The following is an 18,216-nucleotide window of genomic DNA, read 5'->3' as shown; positions in this document are numbered from 1 at the left end:
TTTCCAAACCGATCGCGTTGAATGACCCCGGACCAGGCGTGACTGATAAGCGCCCGTCCACGTCGCGCATGTTGAAAGACGTTAGTATGGACGACGTCATTGATAATAGTTGCCGCCCATATAATATGTGTCACAACGACTTATTTTGGTGTTAGTGGCAGTGCATGACATTCCGAGAGCATCATCATGCGGCTCAACGATCCAACCGACCTACGCCACCGCTACGCCAACTCCTGCTGTGTTGCCGATAGTGTCCTACGATTGCTCGACCGACGAGGTGAACCCATTGCAGAATGCTACATATTTCCAGTCTTTTAGCTGTCCTGCCTCTTTGATGAAAGTTCGGTACACGTTTGTTAACGAAAGTCTGTTGCTCTTTTATGCAAACAGGAGATCGATGTGAATGCCTTGTCCACCGAAGCAGGCACCGATGGAACGGGCGAGCTGGACGTGTCAGAATTAGCAGTCGGAACAACGGTTAGTACCCAATTGCAGTCGCATGTCACTTGTCATACTCAGTCCGGTATGAGCAGGGCACGTCTGTTACGATCGAGACGCACCACACGATACCTGGTGTTAGCTGCCACGAATCGGATAAGAATCACCAACAGTTGATCGCCGGTCTGACGGAGAGTCAATTAATGTACATGTTCGAAGAAGACGACTTCGGAGAGGCGAGCACCCACTCCAGTATTATGATTCATCGGTTCCACAACGGATTCGGTGCAGTTGCACCACGCATTACTATGTAGTAACAACGTGCGGTGTCATATTACAGAACAGCGACAGCGCAGAAGTACTATCACCTGTAAGAACCAACATGAAAGCCATTAAAGACGCGGAACTTGAACAATTGTTCGACGGCAGCACTCAAGAGGTAATAGGATTGACACCGGTTTAAACGAAGTTGAAGTAAACCCATTACATACGTTAACACTTATTCCACAGGACTCAGACGAAGAGGGGATGGTTGCCATCGACTCGGACACCGATGTTGCAGGCCCGTCTCGAAAAACGTTATGAAGACATGCATATACAGTTATACAATTATTGTGACATTGTTTACCGAGTGTGGGGGAATTTTAGGGGCTGTTGTGAGGTGTTTTACGATTAGTACATTGGCATCATTTCAGGTTGTTTCGCAAATAAATGCAATTCGTTGATCGCTGCTCGTGTTGTAATGGTAGCACGTTTGCACATTTAGTTGCATAACCATCTTTCATAGCATAGGCTATATACCGTGACATTGATCCATGCCAATTAGTGATTTGTCACCGAACGTTACTGGAAATATCACATTTCGAAAGCCTTGGTCATCCCACAAGCCTTGTCACCAAGTGCAATGAATTCGGTCAGGTAGAACATCTACCAGAGCACCTTTAAGGTGTTGGAGAACAGACATTATATTATTGGTGATCGCATAACAGCAACGTATTTGAACTTTAACATATTGCAATATGTCGTAACGTCCTAATGAATGATAATCGGTGACACGTCTCGACGCATATTACATGTTCCAGAATCGAATTACTCGTAGACTTGATGTTGCCCAGCCCTAGGATGTCATACGAGTACGCGGCTTCCGATAATGTGCGTAACTTCACCTTCAACAATTCCAATTGTATACACTGGATTACTGGTGTACGAGGTGTCATCGAGGTATTACTACGCAAAGTACCTGCATAGTCTATAATAAATTGATAAACGACCGGTAGCAATATTTCCACTGCCCTACATCCACAGCTCCAATGTACACATAACTTGTTCTCCATAACATATCGTACTGAACCTGAATAGTCATGGTCGCAGGCATCCGGCCTCAACATTAACTTATATCTGCGCCTACTGTCGAGTACGTGACAAGTATTACGCATAAGCCAGGGTACTCATTGCTATCTATCATCGTTTGGCATGACAACGTATGTATGCGATTGATATTCGATTAGCCGTGACCAGCGCGACACTATACTGAACTCGGGCGGAACGAGAGCGTTTCCCGTAATGCAACTGGTTCGAATCGTACGGTTATGATTAATATCATCGCATTTACAAAGGCCATGTTACGGGAATCGGCCTTATGATATCAACATTTAAATATATCCTTTTTTCAATAAACACGTAACGTCACGACTGACCATTAATGATTATGTATATCACAGGATAAACGGAATTTCGAATTCGCCGTGACTGTTCTTACGCATCCGACTTTTCTCGCGCAATACCCACCGAAAGAGCGCTAAACAGCAACATGTTTGTATCGGTCGGCTATTGGCGATCTAGCGAATAAAATGAGTAAGAACAGTAGGATATTTCATTTTCATACGGTCATTTTGCTGCCGTGAGCTCTAGAGCAGAGGTCTCAAACACGCGGCCCTCGAGAACATTTTGTGCGGCCCGCGAAGGCATTTTTCAATTTCAAGTATTCGACAATATATTCTAGTGTCATATATCTTTTCTTAGATTTAGGAACTTAAATTTCACTCTAAAACTAATACAAAAACCTGAAATCTAAACAAACTTCACTATCACATCGCTTCCTAAAATCTACCATGCAGTGGACGATGGCTATCACGTCACATTTCAGGTTCATGATGACAAAACATAAACCGTTGATGATTAGTGACTGAGAAGTGTGATTTTGTGTGGTGCGACCTTTCGTCAAATTACTCGATTTTGGATTGACTGAGTGATAAACTAAAAGTGACTCGAGTTGAGTAGGGTCGAACGTTAAAATCAGAGAAGGACTTGACTCTCGGAATAGTGACTTGGCAATCCTACGGACGCAAAAATCTAGGAAGCTGTCGTGGGTAGGGCTGGGCACAATGATACGAGTACTCGAATCTGAATCGAGTATAAATTTTAATGATTCGAGTCGAGTAGTCAATAACGGTTTTTTCGAGTACTGAAATTATCCCATTCTAGCCACTGAAAGTTAATTTATCAACGATAATTAAAGTTTCGATGCTAATTTTCACTGTTGAAGCCTTGAAACTTTGATTGGCAGTATCCTAGCATGCGAGACGTAGTACAAAGCTACGGACGTTGCTGGAAATAGCACATTTCCGAATTCATGATCATCTCACAACATTGTCACCAAGTGCAGTGAAATCGGTATGGTCGAAAAAAACCCAAAGTATATTTAATGTGATGGATAACATATACATTATATTCTTTGTGGTCGCGTGAAAGGTAGGTCTACATATTTCAACTTTGACATATTACATTCGGCTATGACGTCATAATGAGTGATACTCGATTACTCGACTCGACTCGAAGCATATTACATGATTCAGAATCGAATCACTCAGGTACTCGATTTTGCCCAGCCCTAGTCGTGGGGAATAGTAATATATCAAAATCCCTTAGCTTGCGTTGCGTAGGGTATATAGAATATAGAAATCTAATCAGGTATGTATGGAAACCATTGGCATTCTGTGGCCCCCGTGACGTATATTTACATCCTGGATGTTGTTTGTGCTCTCTGTCCATGTTATTATCGGTTGCGAGTAAGGTAATGGTACGCTCCACAGCTGCAACACCAATGGATTCTTCCGCGATTAGTCATTTCTATTCCAGGGGTTCCTAACCAGGGGTCCGTATCCCCTTCGTGGTACAAACAACCATAGGGAGTACCAGATGCATTGCGGAAATTGGCCTATAAGCTGTGGAATAGTTTCTTGGCTAATTTATTCAACTGGAAAATATTATTCGCGCTACGCGCGGTTTTATGTGAATGGGCTTTCTGATTGTTATCTTATAGGTCCCATCAGAAATTGTGTTGAAAATCGACAGGGGGCATTGTAAATCTAATTGAAAGTACAAGGGGTACGATCGCTAAAACGGTTAAGAAACAATGCTATTACTATGGAACAATGATGATTATATTTAAGTTGTTATTGATCTGTTCCAATATTAATCGAAGAAAACTTGGTTGAACGGGGGTTTAATTTGACTTTGGCAATGACAGTAACAATAGCCGATACTTATCACGAGTATATCAGAAACCCCGAATAGGCTACACCGCTCACATGCTCTGATATCAGATCAATCTTTGGTGAATTCTAAAATATTCTACATAAAATTGTGGCATTTCAAAGGTCCAATAGCTGCAATATTACAACTCGACAGCTTTTACGATATCATCATGCGTCCCAAATCCCTGGGGATATTGAAAGTGCGCGACCTCTGCACTTATGAAATTGCCAAGACCATGTACCGATATCACCATTGTGAATTCCCTTCTGCTCTTAGCCGCATCTTTACGCCATCTGCCGGTGTCCACTCTCACGGAACTAGATCCGCCACCGCTGGAAATATCTTTATAAAGAATTTAGCCGCTAGTGTGTGCCAGAGATCCCTAACTTTTGTTGGTCCAAGGATTTGGAACTCCTTATCAATAGAGCACAGAGGTTTGTCATTTGCATCATTCTGCCGGAATTTTAAGTCTCAGCTCATTTCTACATATTGAGACCTGAGAGTATAATCTGGTATTTATTTTGAACTAGTGTTACAGTTTTTTATTTTTTCTACTACCACTGTTTTGCGTTTGCGTTTTGTTGTTTAATCTTTTGTTGAAGTGTTACTGACCGGCAGTTGCATGATATAAATGTTCTAACGTTACGCCTTGACTACAGCTGACTTGAAGACTACACATCTTGATGTGGTCATATCGCTGTGTTTGTCTTTTTTACATATTTGTGTGAACAATCATCGTACGAATAAAGAATCTGTCTGTCTGTCTGTCCTCTCGCATGATGTCTAAACTCATTATATCTAACAAATTATGCCCGGCACAAAAACTATTTTATTCAAATATTTTAAAATATGATTTGTTCGTGCCAAGCGTGAAAAGTATAATAGTATATTGCATTTTCCCGATGGTTGTGGAATGCCTGTCTGCAAGGTGCCGTTAAATAAGGCCTAGTTGGATATTATAGATTGAATACCCCTATTTATTGATGCTGCGGCCCGCGGCTCATCACAAATTAGGAAATTGGCCCGCGAGCACATTTGAGTTTGAGACCTCTGCTCTAGAGTGTCGCTATCCATGAAGCGAGAATGTCTCGTGATTTTAATAATTAACTGAATGTACGTTAGGTTATCAACTAGTTTGATGATTTGCGGACCCCATGAGAATGTGTATGGGACCCCCAGTGGTTAGCGGACCCCGGTTGAGAACCACTTCAGTAGTCCAACTCCCATTGCTTGCCCATGCTCATATTTAATAGTATACAAGATCAGTGTGGTTCAAAGCTTCAACAAGCTGCTTGTGCTTCGGTTATCATGTCGTTCGCACTGGGTGAAATAGAGGTCGTGTCATATTTTACAGTTTCATGCTCACTATAGCATATCCCAATATATAGCAATCGATGCGTGTAGTTATATATCATACGAGATGCTGTACGAAATGTTCGAATACCATCAAATAGTGTTGGTAAAGTCTGCATTGCGCTTTATACAATGCGGACATACGTTCAGTACAATAAGTTGCCATGAATCCCATCAAACTTGGATGGCTGATGTATGCGCAATGGGCAGTGTACGATCTGACGAACATGATATTTTGAAAGCATCTATGTCAATAATAAATACCCACAAACCAAGGTGATGTGATATCCATCTGTATTTGGGTGGACACCCCCCCCCGATAGTGGCGCGATGATTAGACGATCGAATGTCCGTCACGTCCTTGATAGCGGTATGTCGTCACAATGGTAAAGCCACGTCCGGTTCCGATGTTGATTAGTAACATCACATGGGAACGAATGTACCACTCACTGACTTCGCCATGGAAGACGCTAGTATCCCGGAAATTCGGGAATGCAATTTTCACTGCCCGCCGACCGATAGTGAAATTGACAATGAAAGCGGATCGACAGCGGATACTCAGTACGTTTTACTTAGCATATTACGTGCATAGACATAACAATGTTTTTTATCGAGATGTTATGACAGTTGGCTAGCAAGGGTTACGATAGGAATACTGTTATTTTAAAGCTCGACCAGGGACGCATCCTCAGCCGAATGCGAGAGAGCCTTCACACTACAAGGGAAACACGCAGGTTTGGGCACGTAGTCGACCGCAGAACGGTCCTACATATACACGGTAATCATTAAATACATCTTGCGTTTAGTTGATACCCGCAGATCACAGGGTTACCGGACGCGAGCGACCGGGCCGAAGAAGAGTCGTGAGCATTCACTATACGCTTAATCGCTTATATTCATACTGGCCGAGACTATCATATTCATACCCATACATTTGCAGCGCTTCATATGAATACTAACCCCCGCCGCAGCAATCTTGTCCCATTGCCGTAGCGGCGGCGGAGCTCGGTGAGAATGGTACGCCGTATTGGAACATATAATTGTGGCAAATAGCAAATCGTCACCTATTTACTTTCAGACGTGGATGAATACTACCATTACCGGGTGGAACAAGTCGACGGCACTTGCGGACTAAAAATAACCATTCACCGAACCCCTAAGGCGACGCCACGATGAACTGACGACCTGCTATTCCGCATTCTTCATTCGTTACTGTTATTCCATATTACACTTATTGACTTAATAGCGACTATTGTACGATAGCACAAAGGGATGACCAACACAATGCCGACACTAACGCCGGACCATGCGAGCATAAGTTTCATAAATGTTTGTGTTGGTATAGTCTGCGTAAGTGCCTAGAACGCATCCGCCGTCAGTCGATTTCAACACGAACTGCTATACATTAACACAGCGGTTCCCAACCTGTGTTACTCGTACCACTAGTGTTACGAGGAGGTCGTCCGTGTGGTGCGTGAGTAGATTCTGTTTTTTTATTTATTTATCGAATGTAGTTATTAGCATGGCATTCTCTTACTCGACTCGAGCTTCTCGCGCTATTCTACGGCTGCTAATTTTCCCTTCTACGTGGGAGTCCGAGCAAGACACTAAACCGACTAGTTGCGCACATGCTGGACTTTCGATGTGCCGTGAGCAAACATATAACACGCATCGACCAGCCACTGCAGTGGTTCTCAAACTGGAGGGGGCGTGAAAGCGTCTGAAGAGTGGCGCGAAGCTGCGGTCAACCGAACAAGTTTTTTCATTTTTCGCGCGATTTATCACCAATTCAGTGATTTTGAGCTGTGTATAGTCCTAATTGCATATTTGAGAATTCTCTTATCAAATGTCATAACCTTCCGAGCCATCAAATTAGTCGTTGGGATTGCTAGCATTATGGTTGCATTGTATGCAAATAAGGTTAGGAACCAATGCATTAACATGTTCACCTTTACAACATGGACGCGGTCGCGAAACATGCGTATTGATGCTAGTTGTCATTTGACGAAAACGTGCTATATTATAAGTAGCATATCATTCCTGACGTATATTTCGCCATGCTCAATATTGGTTTATGATCTCTGATATGCATCTACGACTACGAGATAAGTGTATTGTTTGGATGCGTTCAGTGTTATGCCATTATGGCCTCGAATGTAAACGGGCTTTCAGTCACACGACGGTAGGCCAATCCACCATCGTACCCTTCGACGAGGGGTATGGCGTTACACTAAGGGGGACCAACCTGCGGTCGCATAAGGAAATCTATGCAACCGTGCACACGTATTTCAATTAGTATGTGTTGGCGGCCGGTGACATGGACATTCGATTGGCGAATTCAATCCCAAATTTTTATATTTTGATCAATCTCAAACTTCCATTTGCAATGCACGTGATTCAACACGACTTCATGTTTCGATGATAATATAGCAGCGCCCTTTCGAGCTGAGCAGCACGGTGCCGATGTAAACCGCACCCGATAATGATGTGGCCCATACAGAAATACCAACTTGGCAATGGGTCACCATCACGAAAGAAAGTTTTGCAGTAATAGGCCTACCACGATTTGTGGATAGGTCGTATTTACTGTCAATAACAAAATAAAAAACGCGTCAACCAGGAAATTCAATCAGTAAATTCAAGGCACACGCCTTCTACAAGAATATCTCCGGGACGGATCTCGCAATCTTCGCTATCGGATATCCGTTCATCGTCCACGTCTGTAAGTAACATTAATATTCCGTGATTTGTTAACAACAAAAGTTATTGATCCAAGACGTACCAGAGCATATGACAGTTATGTCAAGCGATCTGACGTTGGTGACCACAATATCGTCCACGCAATCGGCTTCCCACGACGTACTGTGAAATTATCATGTGTTGTACGCGGGACAACATCATTTCCATAACTTGTAAGTTAAAGTAGCACTCGCCTTCGACGACGTATCCATGTGGTACCGACGCCGTGAGTACAAAGTAAAAACTGATGCTTTTTACGTATTAACGTACATTGCATGGCTAGTGGGACAATGCATATACCAGGGCTGTGGAGTCGGAGTCGGGGTAATTTTCGCTTGATGGAGTCGTGAAAACTATAATAGCTGGAGTCGGTGGAAAAATACTGACTGGAGTCGGAGTTTGTGAGAATGACTATCACTTCGACTCCGACTCCAACTTCTCTATCATGAAAACATTTGCTTTCAAAGAATTTTCAATAGAATTTTTATGTAGGCTACCACCAATCACTGTTATTATTAACCATACAGATCAGGTGTGGCCATCCCGTGGCACGCAGGCCAAATTTGGCACACGAGAAGGTTAGGTGTGGCCTGCGAGGTAATTCTCGAAATTATTTATGACATCAGGTACAATTGCAAGCAATGTTCCCTCTAAGCTGCGCACGTGCGCAAATGCGCAGTGCTGAAACGGTCTATGCGCACAGAAAATCTACGCTGCGCACAAAAAATCAGAAATTATGTTTTTTTTTTATAGTTGTTGCGCACTGTTGTCCAATGGACCGCGCAGGCGCGCAGAGTCGTGAAAATTAAGATGGAACAATGCCAGGGCCGAATAGTGTTATCACTGAAGTCTGAAACCGAGGTACAAGTGCGCCCTGCAAAGGTAACTATTGCGTTCCGTGAAGAAATGAGAGTTGACAATCACCTGCGCCTCACGGAAGATATTTTTAGTATGGCCTCGTACACGTGAGCGATACTGATATCATTTCAATAGCGCATTATTTTCTGGGAATGGCGGAATAACATGGTTTAACAAAGTTATATATAACAATGGGCTATAGCTCGAAGTTAATCTGCGAGAAACTAACGAATGATAGTCTTCTCCGCGTGGCATGAACATTGCGTAAGATTTACTCAGGACCGTAAATTTCGCACCCCAAACCCCCCAATTGGAGGGGCCGAGCTCGAAGGGGGTCCAAAATTATTTCGAGAATTAATATAAATCGTGATGTATTTTTTGAAATTTTTCAGTATTTTTTATCGCGCTACGCGCGTTTTATCATTGTAAGATATCTGATTATTGGGTACCCTTTCCCAACAAAAATTAGGCATGATTTATAGAAATGGGCAGTTGGGCGTCGGCCATTACCGCGCCAAGGCTATGTAACATGCGAATCCAAGAAGTCCGCCAGAATGATCAGCAGCGAGAAAACCTTGGGCGAAAAAGACTGCCCCGGTGCTGACCGAAAACTTCGATATATACAAATATATCTGTAATTGTCCATGTCCATGGGCGACTAAATGGCTGGCGCCGAATGTTCCTGTCCGAGCGAGATAGTGTAATGGTTATGCGTCCGGCTTCTCGAGCGGTAGGCCGTGGGTTCGATCCCCGGCCGGGTCATACCAAAGACTCGAAAATTGGTATCCGCAGCTATCCTGCTGGGCGCTCAGCAATCACGGATAGCATGGAGGAGAAAAAAAAAACGGGGGCGCAGACTAGATGACCTCATGGGGCCGTATCGCAACTCCGTCGCCAAAACATCTCGATGGTGCAGGCGAAAAATAATACCATACCTCTCTCTCCTGGCGATCCGAGTCCCACAACAAGACAAATGCCATATCGAGGGAACATTATTTTCCAGTTAAGAAATACCAATTTGAAATCGTGTACGTCTTTTACTTAAGTACATTCTGGCGATTTCAATATCTTTTGACATGGCAGACAGGGTTCACGAAATAGCATCATGTAACGAAGTCCTTATATCAACGGGTATGCCCGAAGATGTTTTATTATTATTATTTAGAGGGCCTATCTATTCCAACACACCTCACTGGATCAGCTCTACCGGTAAATCTGATTATGTGAGCAGGGAGAGGATAAAAATTGACAGCAATATATATATGCAATTCCCGATCATATTGGCCGATGCAATCATGAATTACAAATTTTTTCGCGCTTCGCGCGTTTAGGGACGCTACTACTAAACGGGCACCCAATGTACATGATAAGTACCGGAAGAAGCCTAGAGCCGTAGGGGGGTCTGGTAGTTAGTTTTATTACCCTATTGGAGGGTGGTTGCGCATTGTTGTCCGAGGGCCTGCGCAGTGAGTTGGCGTGTTTGCGCAGAAAATTAGAGGGAACATTGATTGCAAGGCCAACCAAAATTTGATTAGCATGACCGCGAAATTTTATGATGACTAAAACAACAGTTCTGACGCATTGACGTATCCAGGGGTCAGTCACATTTATCCCAGATCTTCGTATATGACCATGAAGTAGAATATTTCATAGCAGATTTATTTGACTTGAAATTTTTCTCGGTACTTCGCATGATTCATTGTCACTAGATTTCTTGCATTCAGTATTTGAGCCCCCTTCTGAAAATTATAAATACATATTATTCACAGAATTGAGTCTAACTATATTCGCAATTAGGAGATACGGCTTCGCTTGTGCACTCGCAGCAAGATCGTCGACATAACATTTGCACAAAATGATAGAGGCATGTTCACTGATACCGTCGATTTTGCTATGTCTAAACGTCGAATAGTCCTGTCCTTGCCAAATGAGCCTAGTGGTATACAGATGCGACCCCCAATGTATGTTAGCGACATATTTATTGATATAGCTATAGCATAATTCAGTTGTTATCTTGCAAAAAAATTTAGCGCTTTGCGCGACCAGGGCCTGATTGCGCACTGCACAGTTGCATGACATATTGTTATCAATTTTAGAGCGTATTAATATAAGTCTTATTTGCAATGTTACCTAATTCGGTTCGCTCCTATCGACGATTAAAAAAAGGTTATCAACATTCCAGTTGCCCGCGCAATGGTTAGTAAATCTCAGGTGTCCCTTTCGCCGAAAAAGTTGCCCACCCCTGATATAGATAAAATTAGACATTACTTGCAAATTACAACTCAGTTGCAGAGGGGAAAAAATCGCAAGATGCGTTTTCGCGATGCAGTCAAAATTGATACAATTTTTTGGAATTATACCATGATACTGTGACAGATAAAATGCATCGGCTGGTTTTGTAAAATTGTAAAAATTATGTAAATATGACCAAACACGATGCTTCCCACTTGACTAAATTAAAAATATTTGTAGTGTAGGTTAGCTGTTTGGGTCGAACAAATGATCAAGAATGACTGCAAGTTCCAATCCTTGAATACTTGATTAAGTACATGTAGACTAGACATAGGCTATGGTCTTTGACTACTTAACTAAATTCCATTTATGACCAATGTCTATTATTAGTAGTAGAAGTATTTGTGCTTGTAATCAAGATAGTGTGCAATGACAAAATTAGTAAGTTCAATTTCTTCATTAGTTGCTGAGTCATACACAAGAGCTACACTTGGATTTTTTTATCTACATTTTTATTATACAGGATTTGATATCTGCCATATTTGAATGATTCATACATTTAGCAAATCTTTATTTCATGTTAATTGCATAGCGGATAATTCGAGCTGTGCAACAATGAAACAATTTAGCATACCACAGTTAATCATATGTTTGCATATGTTTAATGGTTGTATGATAGTCATTCAACCGACAATGTGGCATATAATTTTCTAAGTAAATTGGTAATAATGCTGGAGTTGGAGTCGGGAGTCGGAGTCGGTACGTTTAAAGACTCAGGAGTTGGAGTCGGAGCCGGAGTCGGTGGTAAAATTTACCGACTCCACAGCCCTGGTATATACTGACATTTTGCATACCTGCGAATGTCGCTTTCCAAATTGTCACGTTCACACCATGACGCACCAAGACATATGAAGTTTCAGGCCATGTAACATGCGACTCGGAGAAGTGTGCCAGAACGAGAAAACCTTGGTGGAAAAGGACTGCCTTTATGCTGACCGACTTCGATATATATACAATATACATATGTATTTAATTGTCCATAGGCGCCTAAATGGCTGGCGCCAAATGTTCCTGTCCTGGCAATCAGAACCCCACAGAAAATGCCATCTCGCAGAGAAAAATTAATTGCCAGTGCAGAAATACCAATTTGAAATCGTGGGCGTCTTTTACTTTAGCGCGTATGGGCGATTTGAATATTTTTTGACATAGCAGACAGGCCACGAAATGTCATTACTAGGGCAAGTTTTTGCAACTTTTTAAACTTTTTTTTACAGCTTCCGGCAGCTTCCTAAATACTCGTAATAATGTAGAATGCTGTTTTAAGCTGTTTGAAGGAATCTTATAGTGCAACTTTTTGCAACTTTTGTCCATTTTTTTCACGCAACATTTTGCAACTTTTTCGATTTTTCATGAAAGTATTTTCGATTTGGGTGAAATACACGGCCAAATTCGACTGAAACACCGTAAATCAGCACTGAAGTATCGCTTTTACAGGTATTTCGGGAGCTGAGCCGGAAAATTGACCTTTTTTTAAGTCAACCGAGCTAAATGCAACTTCTGCAACTTTTTAACTTTTTTCAAAAATAAATGCAACTTTCCACGGATTTAACTGCAACAAAAACTTGCCCTAGTCATTACGTAACGAAGTCATTATACCCACGGGTCCGCCTGAATAGTTTCAATTATTATTTACGGGCCCTACATTTTCCAAGACACCTCACTCAGCTTTACCGGTAAATCTGAATACATGAGCAGAGAGAGGATAAAAAATTGACAGCAATATATATGCAATTCCCAATCATATTGACCGATTCAGTCATGAATGATAGAAATTTTTCGAGCTTGGCGCGAATTAAGCCGACTAACTAAAGAGTTCAACAATTTGTGCTGAGAAGTAGCGGTAAAGAGGTATCAGGGGAGTTTGGTCTGAGGGGTGCAGAAGGTTGTTTTATCGCCCTATGGAGAGGGGGGGGTCAAGACCAACGTATTGAGGGAGGCTGACGAAGTGCTGTCACGGTCCTTTTGGAATCAAGTCGGAGAAATCACCTTTTTTGTTAGTCAACTCACCATAATTTAGCGGGGAAACTGTAATTTGGAGGTCGAGCCGAAAAGCGACCTTTTTTCTTAGTCAACTCGCCGGTGATTTCAGTCTGTATGCCCATTTTTCGGTTCCAAATATTTGGGGGGCGATGATCGGTGTGGAGTTTGAAAAGGGGGCGATGAGTCGAAAAAGGTTGGGAACCACTGGTCTATGGTTTTAGTCATTCAAAAAGCAAGTTTTATGTTTTGAATTCCAAGCAACCTTTAGATGGTCGCACAGAATATCTTCGCGAGCCGCACTTTACCCAGGTCTGTTATAGAGTATACTCAATTATTTAGAGTGACATACATTTTTCTGGACCTACGTTGTGGCCTAAATAACTAACGACTTCAGTCGCACCACGGTTTGTTCATGTAGTAGAGCAGGGGCGGGCAACATACGACCCGCGGGCCGGATCCGGCCCGTGGACAGTTTTCCGTGTTAGATGAGAATGTGGCTCGCTGCCCCAGTCTTCCGAGATTCCCCACTACTTGATTACATACATCAAATTTTAGTGACTGTATGTTATTATACACATGTATATGCGCAGCGAGCGAGGATGGAGATTACGCGTAAGTTCGTCGAAGCAAGAAGGCTTCCATTATCGGCATTTACGATGTACTCAACCCTAATGTGATTTGTTGTGGTGATCATGGCGTTTGTAGACTACAATGGCCGATATTTCTTGTTTTTGATTCCGTAACACGGCACACTTCTAGGCTTCTGTAAGAAACCGCTTATGCCAGGAGTCGCCAACTCAAAACGGGTCGCTGGCCACTTTAAAATTTCGAGGCCGCGGGCCGCAAGAATTCAATATCGAGATAAAATAGGCCACGCTATCTCGTCACCTACTAAACCCCAATGAATTGATATCTTGTTAAATTTGGGGTAGCCTACCGCGCTTATCGAACGCCTTGAAATCTTCATTAAGGATTGCACCGTGTGTTGATTCTTCAGAGAGAAGAAGACATGGCGGTGCCTGTATGACAATGCTGTTCTCAACTCCGCATTGGCTTCGTCATTATTGGCGAGAAATGGTTTTGAAGTTGCATTGCTGTCATTAAAATACATCCATTAAATATGATTTATTCCTTGTGTATGTGGATAAATGGGCGAATAATGTATCAATTCAGCAATCTGGCACGCCAAGTACTTAATTTTCCTATATCCGGCCCGACGACTGGAGAAGTTGCCTGTAGTAGCGGATTAAAATATTAGGATTGGAGTAGATTACCGCCTTGGAGTGTATGATCGGATGAATAAATTAACCCCAAGTGTAATTAGTCGCTAAGTTGGTTAAAACCCACGGCATTCATGCAATTACGTGGTTTGAGCTCCAATTCAATAATTTAAAATGATACTTTAAACAAAAAGGATGACGACTTGTGTTCTAGTATTGACAATGCATTGATTAATATGATCAGTCTACAAATATCACGGTGATATCGACGATTGCGACCAACCTAGCCAAGCAAAAGATTCAATGTCTGATATAGTACTATGTGAAAATGATAACGAACATTTTAACCACGCAAAACCATATAATGGTTGCATGATGTTATGAATCGATTCATGCGATAACTCCGCGCTTTTAGTAAACAAATAGATTTGTGTGTATGCAAGATATACACGCTGAACAGCAACTCGAGTCACAAAACATACACGTTGTATGATTTAGCGCGAGTGTGCAAAGTATAACGATCATTTTTTGTATGGTAGTAACTGTTAGCGGTTTTGTTGTGAGGGCAATCATTTGATGACTCGGTACTTTTCATTAGCGAAGTAGATTGTTTTGTATGTAAGATTTAGGATCGTGACTAGAAAACATACGCACTCTTTTGTCGGAGTGGGTGGCTTATTGCTATGACATCACCATATCCTGCGGGGGTGGTTGACTTGTTCGTCTTACGAAAAGTTACGTGCCCCGGCGTAATAAATTGTGTTAACCAAACTTGAATAGACGCTAAGGCTGTGTAGGACTTATGTATGGTAATCACATATTGTACACGTACAAACTCTTGTGTAAAGAACTCTGACGTTTCTGTAAGTACTAGTTCTGTGTTGAAGTATTTGAGTATTAAGATACTTGAACATCCACTCAAACAATAATTTTTTTTGGATATTGAAACGGTTTGAAGGCGTAGCCGACCATTCTGTAGTATCGTAGCATCTTTCATATACCTTTAGCACGAAAGGAGTTGGGTGTCATGTTTGATTGCACACTTTTTATCAATGTTCGTGGCGGTTGTTCTGTTTCAAATCATTGTGTGAATAATCCGACAAACACGCCATCAACATTCTTAATATTATTGATATAAGACATTACCATGTTTACAGACTTTGAATAATATTATCCTGATGTAAAGGCGGTAAATTAACATATTCGGATACAGTTCACCTTCACTTGTAGCGCGAGTGAGATTTCGAGTTGGTAAATTACCACATTGATTGATTATTATCATGATTCTTATGACGCAACTAGAGTCAATCCTATTCTAGAAGCGTGAAAACTTATAGCGACTGATAGTATGATCAGTTTACAAAATCGCGGTGATGTTTTTGTCGCATGCGTGTTATCATCAAGCGAACACGTGATTTCTTTCAAGTCTTACGAGTAGGCTATCCTATTTTAGAAGCGTGAAAACTTATAGCGACTGATTAGTATGATCAGTTTACAAAATCGCGGTGATATATTGTCGCATGCGTGTTATCATCAAGCGAACACGTGATTTCTTACAAGTCTTACGATTAGGCTTGAGTTTGTGAAATATTATTTAATAATCATATAATACCAGTCCTCAAAAACAGTGGTAGGATTGTGAGAAATAGATAAATTTCCAATCAAGCACTTTTCATGCGTACGAATCAAGTTTTTTCCAATCATGGTGCTGATAATGGTGTTTATGAAAAGTTTGTTCATATCATAACACCCTTCACTTCAATGTAAGAGGTGGTACACATTAAGTAATTTTATTTGAGTACTGATCGGAAAGTTGTTATTTGAGTACTGATCGGAAAGTTGAATCTCGTGTTGCGAATAAATTGACTAATATGTAATCCGTAAAGAATTTGTTGGTATCACGATTTCGATTTTTTTGACATATACTACGCCGGAGAAACACTTGAAATTAATGAATATAACATATTACCATGTCTAGGCGCTTGAGATAAAACCACCTTCATTTCGGCCGCGGGATTTGCAATTTATTTTACGCTTTTTTGAAGTGTTAATTTGCGAGCGCGGCTGGATGAAGTGTTTCAATTCTCCCCGCCGATTTTCAAATGTACCAATACCGACTTGTCAACGAAAATTATTAAAATGTTTTGTGTTGGTCTGTAAATTCAACAATACGATATTGTTGCTTTACATTTGACCTTGGTAATTACAACTGTGCGATTTTTAAAATCTTAACTGGTAAGCACATTATAGTATTCTGTAATACATACAGAGGCGCGTAATGGATTAATTCCCAATCAATAATATTTCATTATTATAAAAAGAAACATGCGCAATTTAACATTGACAACTCTATCGAGTTTAATACGCTGTGGTGTACCTGGAAACCTCGATTCGCGATTGTGTTAGGTGGATTCACAAATGGAGATGATGATAGTGTAGTTCTAACATGTTTGCTCTACACCTCTTTCGTAAGTTCGTTACAACTAATTCGTAATGAATTTCTGAATACAAATCTTAAAACACAAGATGAAGACGAATGATTTGATTTTATTAAACTAAAAAGTACTTTTCTTTTGGTATTGGACTTGCGTTCTGATGTTGATAGATGTGTTGAGTAATATACTCAGTTTATAAAAATCCCGATAATGTTTTTGGTACCGTTAAGTCGGGCGATCAATTATAAAATCGCGGTATGCGGATGGACTCGATCATTAGTCAGACCACATAGGCCATATCACACGCGCTTAGAATAGTGATGTGAGCATGGTTAATCCTACATGCAGCTTGTCAAACAATGATTCCTCGCATCACATTTATCACAGATATTTATTGCACTCGGTAGGATGTCAGAGTCATTTGCTGTGCATGATATATATTTAGATCACTCCGCGCGTTACCACATGTTTTTAAAAATCCACTTGCGCAATCAGCTATATGCACGGATATCCAGTGTCATTAGCTCAACGAGATACACAATTCGCATCCATGAAGCACGCTTTTATGAATTTCCGGACTTGCTTTTAGGGTATCACGCAGGTCAAAATACACCGATTCTCACTTCCGAAAGGCCTATTTTCGACCACCAGGCAGCTCAAAATACAGCATTTTCTGACTCCAAAATGCGGCATTTTCAATTCCGGAAGTCTCTGTTTATTTATTATATTTTACGCGTCGCGAGAGAGTACTTATACTACTTGGGGTGTCCTGGAACACATTTCAAATGCGATGTCCTGTTACACACTGAGCTTCAGAAATTGAATATTACAGAGCTTTGGTGACTCGGAACGAGGAACATCCAGAGCCTTCTATTACAAGGGATGTTGTTGCCAACACAGACTAGTTCGATATTAACAAAGTTATGTTGGTTATTAACGACTTTTCTGCGTTTAGCTGATACATAACCACTTTCAAGAGTATGAAAATGCGATGCCTCAAGGTAGAAAAACTGTATTGCGTCAAAAAGCCACTCGGTAGTTCTGTGTATAACTTTTTTATTTGTACTAGATGATTGATGAAAATCATAGGTAAGGTGGACTACATAAAAGAAATAACCGTACGTCAATCAAATAAAGTTAAGCCGAACAGCCGAACAGCGTAAGATATGACGAAATGCGTCAAAAAAGCTACTTGAACGTCCTAGTGTTAAGCAGGGAATTTGGAAAATGAAATTTGTATTCTGACCACCTACTCTAATGTACCTATGCAAGACATATAACCAATATTTTATTTTGAAGTGTCCGTGTTGTTCATGACCGCTGTTCTGTGAATTCAATTGTTCGCACCAGACGGGTGTGTTTGC

At 41.3% G+C, this 18,216-nt stretch overlaps 1 long non-coding RNA gene across 1 annotated transcript; it reads left to right on the top strand.

Moving 5' to 3' along the window:
* The first annotated feature begins 761 nt into the window (after positions 1-761).
* LOC145435275 (uncharacterized) lies at positions 762-1,164 on the top strand. The gene is made up of 2 exons (XR_013913780.1): positions 762-877; positions 949-1,164. It is a non-coding gene; the product is annotated as an uncharacterized LOC145435275 (long non-coding RNA).
* The last annotated feature ends 17,052 nt before the right edge of the window (positions 1,165-18,216 follow it).

The sequence above is a fragment of the Botryllus schlosseri genome, chromosome 3 (assembly GCF_051294905.1).
Source record: "Botryllus schlosseri isolate E-star chromosome 3, Bs_hap1, whole genome shotgun sequence".
Lineage (NCBI taxonomy): Eukaryota > Metazoa > Chordata > Ascidiacea > Stolidobranchia > Styelidae > Botryllus > Botryllus schlosseri.
Note: the sequence above shows the minus strand (reverse complement) of the source record. Positions and strands in the feature narration are given on the sequence as shown.